The sequence below is a fragment of the Neltuma alba genome, unplaced genomic scaffold, assembly GCF_004799145.2.
Source record: "Neltuma alba isolate B1F8T4 unplaced genomic scaffold, ASM479914v2 tig00010367_pilon, whole genome shotgun sequence".
NCBI lineage: Eukaryota > Viridiplantae > Streptophyta > Magnoliopsida > Fabales > Fabaceae > Neltuma > Neltuma alba.
Genome location: NW_021635273.1, coordinates 117,958 through 128,195, shown reverse-complemented (window position 1 = coordinate 128,195; position 10,238 = coordinate 117,958).

Sequence of the window (10,238 nt, the reverse complement as noted above, 5' to 3'; positions counted from 1 at the left end):
TCGATGAAAACAATGTTGTGTTTTATGAGGCGGCTCAGAGCAGTTGGAGACCCTCCTCGCGAGTATCGACTATCGAACCAGAATTAGTACAACGAGCTGACGGAAATGCACGTGCATTCCACGTGAAAGCTACTTTTTTAAATAAATCGGCCCATTTCAAATGCTGGTATCAATTTTTAAGTTCTCCAATAATGCATAGACATATTTTTTTTATTTTATATAAATTTATAATTAAATACTATTGAATATTAATATTTTAAAAATAGGAATTAAAGAGCTTGATATAATAAATAGAATGAATTTGATATAAGTATTATCCTAATTATTATTATTTTATTTTTACAAATAAATAATTAAAATTTTTGAAAATTGTGGGTAAATCACTCATTGAGAAAATAATTAGTAAATGGTCCCTAAAGACTTTGTGTAAATTAACTTTCCTTATACAATCAATCTTTGCATTATATAACTAAATTTTTTTATGTGTATTTCATCTTCTCTATGTGTAAATTGATCATAATGTTTTGTGCAGATCATTTTTTTGTGCAACTTAACTTTTTTTGTGTGTGTAACTTATCTTCTTTGTGCAATTTATCATTTTAGAAACATTTACTAATTAATTTTCTAATGAGAAATTTATCCCTGATTTTTTAAAAAAAATTTGTAATGAAGGTGAAATTGTAACTCAAGGATAAAAATATTATAAAAGTCGAGTAATTCATATAATTCAATAATAGAATTTCTGGTCAAAAAAATAATAGAATTAAATTTAAAAATTGATAAAAAGAAAAATTGTGACTTTTTAAGAAAATAGTGAGTCTTATGCATTACAAATTTACAATATGTTTAATAATGAAGCTGTGCTCTTTTTTATAAAAATAAAAAACAGGGTTGACACTACTACGACAGAATAATTAGAAATGGAAAATAGAAAAAAAATTCCTAACTAAATCACTGTTGGAAGAACAAATATCATAATTTGAAGAGGATTTGAGCATCAACAAAATGTCTTGTGCAACAGTGAAGGGAGATCCTGCAAAGAAAAAGTGCAGATTGATGAATTTTTTCTTTGTCCAAATGACATGCACTTATTTAACAATGAACTGGTTATATATAGATTACCACAAATTGAATAGTAAAAGTATTGTAGCATGAATTTCAAATTAGGGAAAATTAATCTATAAGTTTCTATAGTTTTATCTTATTTTTAAAGGTTAAGATGTAAATTTCTTTGGAAGTTTTGACTGAGGGGATGTTGGGCACCCAAAAGTACTCTTGGGTATAAATTTTCTTTACAAGTTTAAAATCGTAACAATATTGCTGCATGTTATTAAAAACATTAATAATTAATATTACTATTTTAATTGTTAATATTTTTTTTTAACAGCAGGGAGTAATATTATAATAATTTTAAACCTTTTGGAATAAATTTGCACCCAAAACAATTTTCGAGTGCTTAGCGTTCTTGAGTCAAATCCTCTGCATCAAATTTGCATTTTACCCTATTTTTAATCATGTTATTATAATTTTTTTTATTAAGTTATTATAATTTTATCAAATTTTTAAGGATAAACGGTGCACTCGACACCCTTATGTATTTATCCAAATGTATCTAGTACCCTAAACTTATTTGTGATTTTATTGTACTTTTGAACTTTTTAAAATGGTACAATTTTATTCAAAGTTAACTGATTACAAACATCCGTTAATGAAATGGACATGTAGGCTTGGTGATTTGTTGATTTCGCCATGCAATAAACCAGATGTCCTCCCCCATTTGAAAATAACAATCACAATATTGATGAGATCTGAGAAGAAGGAGATGGGGGACTGTGTGAGCAGTTCAGCATTTTGAATGGGGGAAGACATCTACGTGCCAGAAGTCAACAAATCACCAAGTTTATCTGTCCATTTCATTAACGGACGTTTGCAATTAGTTAACTTTGGATAAAATTGCACCATTTTAAAAAGTTGAATGGTGAAATTGCACCACAAATAAGTTTAAGTTTAAGGTACTAGAAATATATGGAAAAATATGTTAATGTTGGGTGCACCTTTACCCAATTTTTAATCATCCCCCTATAGTTTTATTTTTACTTAAAGTGTATCCAACTATTTTGTGATGCATCCAGAAGTATTTTTTAGGTGTGTTCAGCATCCTAAAGTTTTTTTTTTAAGCCTTGATATTGGATGTACCAAAAAATATTTTTGGATACTAGATGCATCTAAAAAAATATTTTAGGGTAATGATGCACCAAAAAATACTTCAGGTGCTGTATGTACTTAAAAAAAATATTTCTAGAATCTAAATACACTACAAAATACTTTAAGATGCTAGATGCATTCAAGAAAATATTTTGGGATGCTGAATACATTTTAACCTTTTTTTCCCTTTTTGTTATGTTATGATAGTTTTATATGATTTTTTTTTATTAATTTCATGCAATTTCAACACTTTGAAACTCCATTTTTTGTATTATGCAAAATTCCATGAGAATCTTGCAAATCACACAATTTTTTAATAAATGTGTGCATATATTGATATAGTGCTGCATTGATGTTTATAGACACACACAGAGATGTGTTGTTTTTCTTAAATGAATTGATGCATTATAATACCATTTCACAATTTAAAGGTTTCAGTTGTGCGTGTACGTGGACGGTGGGGCTGATGATAGGACAGCCTGGAAAAAAATAGATAATTAGAAGAATAAGAAGAATGCAAAACATGGTATGTATATATTTTTGTGTGAATCAAAACATAGTATATTTTACAAGAAAAATCCCAAAAAAATACTTCTAAAATTTTAAAATTTCAAATCATGAATTACTATAAAAATATGTTATTAATTACTTTTCAGATATTATCAATTGTTATTAAAGTATAATAAATAAGACTGATTTAAAATTTTATAATTCAAAAGTTTTTTTTTTTTGGGATTCTCCCTATTTTATATGTGGTATGTGCGTATTTCTTTGATATTATTAAAAGTTGAATTAAAATAGTTGGATTTTCAAAATCATAGAAAGTCACTTAAATTTGTAAAATTTTAAATCAGTCGTAACAACTAAATTGCAATTTTGAAAAGTTAGTCAATTTACATTTTTTTCACAAAAACCTCAAGTTATCCTCACCGGCCACCAAAGCTCCTCTGGCGATGGCCAATGCCAAAGCTTTGATGGGCCACTAGCTAGCAACGGGCACTGAAACTCAAATTAATGCTATAAATTGATTGTCCACTCTCATAACAATATTCACAATTCTATTGATCTCATTAACCATTTTATATGATAGGTTTTTAAATTTGGAAAAAAAAATTAGTGAGTGCCTAACCTTATTAGAGAGAGATGAGTTTTTAAAATGCAATGCAGCAAATAACTTTTCAAATAAACAGCAAGGAAAAGAAAACAGGGGCTAAACAACTGCATTTTGAGAACTTGTTTTTTTTCCCCTATGACCTGTCATCCATATAAGATGCAACTAGGTGTCATCTAGTAAGTTCACATCGCTACTTTAACGCTATTCATGGCACTTCAATAAATTTTAACATAAACCTTCGAGAAATAACGTTTTAAAATAACTAAATTTCAAGAACTAAAATCACGAGTTTAAAATTTGATGGATTAAAATCAAAATAAGTCAAAATTTCAAGGATAACAAATTATAATAACTTTTTTTTAATTATACTTGAACATATAATTTTTCTAGGGCACTATGGTTTAATAAGCAATTTCTTTTAGTTTAACCACTCAACTAACTGAGTGTTATTTTGTTTAGAAAATCCATTGAAATGGTTTGACCTTTTTTTTCTTTTGGCCAACAGAAATGATTTGACTTAAATATAATACTCCTTCGGTTCTTAATATAAAACCCAACTAATTTGATTAGATTAAAGAAGTTAGGTAAGTTAGTTAATTATAAGAAATGTGATACGTTTTTCCTAAAATATCATAGTCATCTTTCTTAATATCTCCTCTTTCTTTTCTACTTGATTATGGTTGAGGGAGTATCTATAGGAGTAATTTAGAAAAAATTGATATATTTAGAACCAAAACCAACTCAATAATTGGGTCCTATATTAAGGACTGGAGGAGTAATACCTTTGGACCTAGTTTGTTTACATACTCTTTGGGTCTTTAATATAAGATCTAATTAAATAGTTAATGTTAGGTTTAAATATAAGATATATTTCATATAATTATCAACTTTTTCTCAGATCAACCGATTGATATTCCCCTAACAATAATCAAATATAAGAAGGAGGAAGGGAATTAAAAAGATGCTTATAGTATTCTAGAGAAAACCTATTATAATAACTAATTTAACTAATATTTTTAATCTATTTAAATTAATTAATTAGGCCTTATATTAAGAATTATAGAAGTATTTAGGACCCAAGGTAGTTCTTTGAAAAGTCGGCCCTTCCGCACATTTTTCTACAAAAGGCTGCTTTCGGTAAATCCAAAAGTAGATGCCCATGAATACCCATATCTAGCCTACGAACTATCTCCTTTAGGCCCACGAAAGCTTACGAACTCTTTGGGCTAACAAAAGGTTTTTTGGGTGAAAAGGAAAATATTACAAACATTTGTTTTAAAGTGTACAAAACGGACTGATCTCACAAAATGTTCTTTAGACCAAAAAAAAAAAAACTCACAAAATGCGCTCTTTTTTCCCGTACAAAATGCTAATGTGCTTTGGTATGCATATCAATAATAGTTAGTCTATTGTCAATAATAAGAGTTGGTTTAGTTAGTAAAAAATCAGCTCATAACCCGCAAGGTCGTGAGTTTAACTCCCGCTGTCGATGTGAAAATCTTGTTGGTGGGCGATCTGTAAGTACCTCTGTAAGCACTTTCTGAGTATGGAGGGATGTCCTGACCTTGGTGAGCTTTCAAGACCCAACTAACCTAAATTTTTTTGTATAAAAAAAACAATAGTTAGTCCATTTGATGAATCTCTCGGCTCAACTTATTTGAACTCTTTTGTTTAAGAAAAAATAAAGGAAAATACGAATAATTTTTAATTTTTTGGCCAAAATGATATGTATATATTATAATGGCACTTCACTTATACGTAAATGTTAATGACTAATGTGCAGGTCAAAAAAAAATTTGTTAATGACTAATGAATATTGTGGTTTCTTATTTTTTTTGGGTAAATTTATACGGGTTCTTCGAGAGCTCCTTTCTCCGTACTATGTCTGCGAGCAGGGAACGAATATTGTTTTATGACTCATATTAATTAAAATAAAGTTAAAATAGTTGGCCAAAAAAATAAAGTTAAAATATTAATAAAATAAAACTATAAAAGAATAATAACAAATATAGAAGACAGAAGCCATGTGGCTAAGTAGATGCGCAAGCCTAACTGCCTAAGTAGGATCAGCTTTATCAAGAAAGATTTCAAAGAAATCATTGTTGTTAAATATCTCAAATTGAAGATATTTATTGTGAAAATTTAAACTTTAAATATAACAAATTTTATTGTTATATATTTTTAAAAAATTGGAATTCAAATCTTTATATGTATTTTTATTTTATAATTATTTTACTGAATTTTTTCATACTTCAATATAAGTCGGACTGCACACTTTATGAAATTTAGAAAGAAATTATTAAACTAAAGCCAAACAGTTCTGGAACAAAATTACTTTTCAGCTCATTTTGTAAGTCGAACTATTTTTCTTTTAATATTGTGAGGAGAAAAATCATGATATTATTAAACTGTGGTAATAAAAATTTTTTTTAAAAAAATAGAAGAATTCTTGTTGATGAGAAGATTGTTACACTGACAACTCAACAAAAAAAAATTTATTTTGGAAATTTTTAAATTGTAAAAATAAACATTTTATGAGGCTAGTGTGATTTTCTTGACGAGTGATACATTTTATAATTTTTAATTATTCAAATAAATCAACAAACAGAACTCCCGCCGACAGAAGAAAACGCCAAAGTTTTCAGCAGCAATATTGACCCAGACAGGCACTTTAGATAGGGAGGTGGTTAGGGAAGGGAACATGCAATAATAGGGTTGACTTTTTCCACGCTCCCTTTGCAAGCCAAAAACCATGTCATTCTATGTAACTAAATTTTTTGAAAAAATTTTTCTCAAGGACAAAATTTTGGAAAAATCTCCAAAAAAAAAAATGATTGTTGAATTTCAAAATTTCAAATCACGAATTACTATAAAAATGTGTTGTCATTTGCTTTTCGAATGTAGCTTTTTTTTTATGAGTGTAATAACCGATATTGATTTGGAATTTTAAAATTCAACAATTATTTTTTTTAGATTTTTTCCACAATTTTTGACAAGTTATAATTTAAATACTTATTTTTTTTATATGACTATGTGATTGGTTAAGTTTGAGTATTATTATGCCCAATTGACATTAGCTCTTTTAAACAGTATTTCTGCGTATCATGTTTAAACAGCCAAAACCTCTTCAACTTGAATCAATGTGTGCTGGTTAAATACTCCTTAGAATTTAAATGTACGTCTACTTTAGAAAAACGTTTATAGAAAACATTTACAGATCAGAAGTCAATAAGATACTCACATTCTGAATTAATTTTCATTGGCTTAATTTTTCTATTTTTTTAATTAAATTGAATCCCCCAAAAAAAAAATTCATTGAACGTCATGACCGAACAACAAACATCCACAGGCATGTCCAACTTTAGTGGTGCCAATGTAAGATAGGGTGTCCCTTTCAAACCCTCCGTCCCTACCCCTGCTCTTTTTGGGACAAAGGTGGTCCTCCTTTCTATATTGGCCACTTCATCAAAAGCCCTTCTTCACTTATCCTTTTCAATCTCTTGACCACTGACAACAAAAATAAGCATTTAGTGCACTAACAGATGTTGCGTGTACAGAGAGAGCTCAGATTCCAAAAATAATACTCTTCCGGTTCTTAATATAAGACTTATTTAACTGATTTGATTAGATTATAGAAGTTAGATAAGTTAGTTAATTATAAAAATATGATAATACCTCCGGTCCTAATTATAAGACCCAGTTGACTTATTTGAAGAGATTAAGGAAGTAAGTTAAGTTAGTTATTTGTAATAAATAAGTGTTGTCATTCCTAAAATATCCTTACTAATTAAGTATATTGGCTAGAACTATCATTATTAGAAGGATTGTCTTGGAAAAAAATACATAAATATGAGAGACAAAATGGATTGGGGTCTTATAATTAGGACCAAACAAAAAGTCAAACGGGGTCTTATAATAAGGACCGGAGGTAGTATGTTTTTCCTAAAACACCGTAATTATCTTCCTTAATATTTTCTCTTCCTCTTTTACTTGATTATAGTTGAGAGAGTATCCATGTGGGTAATTTAGAAAAAATTGATAAACACTACTATGAGAAATAGGTCTTGGATTTAGAACTAAAACCAATTCAATAATTAGGTAATATATTAAGGACCGGAAGAGTATATACCTTGCATTAATTAATTAATTTGAGTAAATTAAGGAAGTTAGTTAAATTAACTAATATAATATATGAATTTTCTAAAACACCTTAATCATCTTTTTTTAATTCTGTTTCTCTCTCTTACTTGATCATTGTTATCAATATGGTTAATTTAAAAAATTTTTGATAAACATATAAAATAAATCTTACATGTAGAACTAATATTCACCTATTAATTAGATCTTATGTAAAGAACCGGAAGAGTATTAAAGATAGAGTTAAATGACAAATTTAGTTTGAAAGTTTCCTGATTGCATCTTATATCCTTAACTTTTTATTCGCGTACCATTTTATGAAAGTTTTAAAATGGCACAATGTCATTCTAAGGGGGTGTTTGGATAGAAACCAAATCATGATTTCAGAAGTGTTTTTACGGATTACGAAGTAAATATGTGGAGGAGATTACCTCGTTTTACGAAAAAGTGCTTCTGAAACTATGGTTTTGGGTTTCCCAAACACCCCCTAAGGCGTTGAGTCAAGGTCAGAAAAAAATTCTATAGCATTGAGTGTTAGTTGGACAATTGTGACTAGAAATTAACTTTTTTAAAGAAACATTTGGTATTCTAAACTTTTGATTCGCACAACGTTTTTGGTTGCAATCAAAACGAGGATCTAACAACCAATTATCAACATTTAAAATATTGTAACATTCGTATTGAAAGATAAAATGTATAAAAATTTTGCATATATAAAGAATCAATTGGATTTTTATAATTTTATTTTATTTTCACAAACAATTCTGTTGTTGATGACTGATATTTCATTGTACACGGACTCTTTTCGTCACTTGAAGAGTCACTCCTTATATACTCTCCTTTAATTAATCCTATATATAACTCACTTTAAATATACTTCATCAGAATTAAAAAAAATTAAACCCTATTAACTCTAACTTAAAATTTAATAATTTTTAAATTTTAACCCTATCAAATGTATAGAGTTCGGGAAAAAATTAATAATTTACACAATAGTAAATTAATAATAAAACAATATGTTTTTACTAAAAAAACGGTAATCAAATAACTTATAAGAGCTAGTTGATCAATTTGAGAAGATTAAGAAAGTAAGTTAAGTTAGTTGTTTGTAATAAATATGTGTTGTCTTTCCTAAAATATCTTTGCTAATCAAGTGTATTGGCTAGAACTACCATTGTGAGAGGAACTACCTTAAAAAAATACATCAATATAAGAGACAAAATGGATTAAAATTTATATTTAGGATCAAAATAAAAGTCAAACAAGATCTTATATTAAGGACCGAAAGTAGTATTATTTTTCACGAATTTTAACTGATTTTTAGTAATTACTTCCTCCGGTCCTATTTATAAGTTTCAAATTTACAAAGGGACGTGGTTCATTTTATAAGTTTCAATCTAGATTTGTCTTAATAGTCAATACATTTTTTAATGCTGCTCTTAATTATTTTTCTCTTATCACATTTTTTTCACATATTTTTTTATCCTTTTTCTCATTATTATAAGGGTATATTTGAAAACAAAGTATATTTCTAACCCATTATTATTTTTAACTAACTTTAATTAATTGTTCATTATCCATGAATTAGTTATTTGAAACTTATAATAAAGACAGGAGAGAATACTTATTTGCCCATATGAAAACTATTACATCTGATTTTTAATATAAGAGCGAGTTGATTAACTTAAATAAATTAAAAAGTTGACTAATCATATTTATTAGTTAGAATTATCATTTGATGAAATTTTAATAGATGCGCTATTATAAAAACTATTTTAAAATAAATAAATAAATATAAGAAATAAAATAAATTAAAATTTTATATTTAAAAGATATCAAATTAATTGTTATATCAATATCCGGTAAATTCTACAGAGCTTACAAGTTTCTGGGCAATCCAAAGTCTCAAATCTCAACTGCAAAGGCGGGCGGTGCCAACGGTTTCGTATGGGCTTTGCATTGACTCACAGGCAAAAAAGGTTTGAAATAAACTCAATCATGAACGAACCGCCGACGGCCCAAGTGAAGCCGGGAAAACGGTTTGGTTCTGACAACAACCTACCCTTTTGACTTAAAAGGAAAAAAACCGTAGAAATTAACCGCGTGGGACCCACCATTTTAACCCTATCTTCTTAACCGGCGTGTCTGAGAATTCTTGTCGGATAAGGCGACACGTGTAAAGGACCGTCTGAGTCATGAAGCCGCAGCGAAGGCAAATGCCTGCCTGGTTCGCGCTAAGGGTAAATGCAAGCGCAGTCGGTCGCTGTGGTAACGGCTGCACAGGATCATAACTCCCCAAACACCGCTGGAGAGAGCGGTGACCTGTGAGGCTCCCCGGTGCATGAGACTAGACGTGTGTAATGCGAGTTGTATGGTTGGGTCCCACACGCCGTGCCAGCTGTATGTGAGAACCGTGGATCCCGTGATTGCCTGCCTAATGGACCATGTGGATCCCATCATTCTCTTCCTCCCTGCACCTTCCCATTATACAAGACATTAATGTCTCCATTTTTGAATTATTAGTCGCACGAAAAACTTAAATAAATGCTAAAATAAAATATGATTAAATCACAAACTGTCATTTCTCAAAAATATAAAACTATCTTTGTTGACAGCAGAAACTAATCGAATTAGATTTGCTTCATTTAATCAAATTTGAAGATTGCCTTTTGCCTCAGAATCTATTTAAAAATAAATGATATACTCTTCTGGTTCTATTTATAAAATAAAAACAGAAATTTTTTTCTTTATATATAACTTACCTCATTAAATTTTTAATATA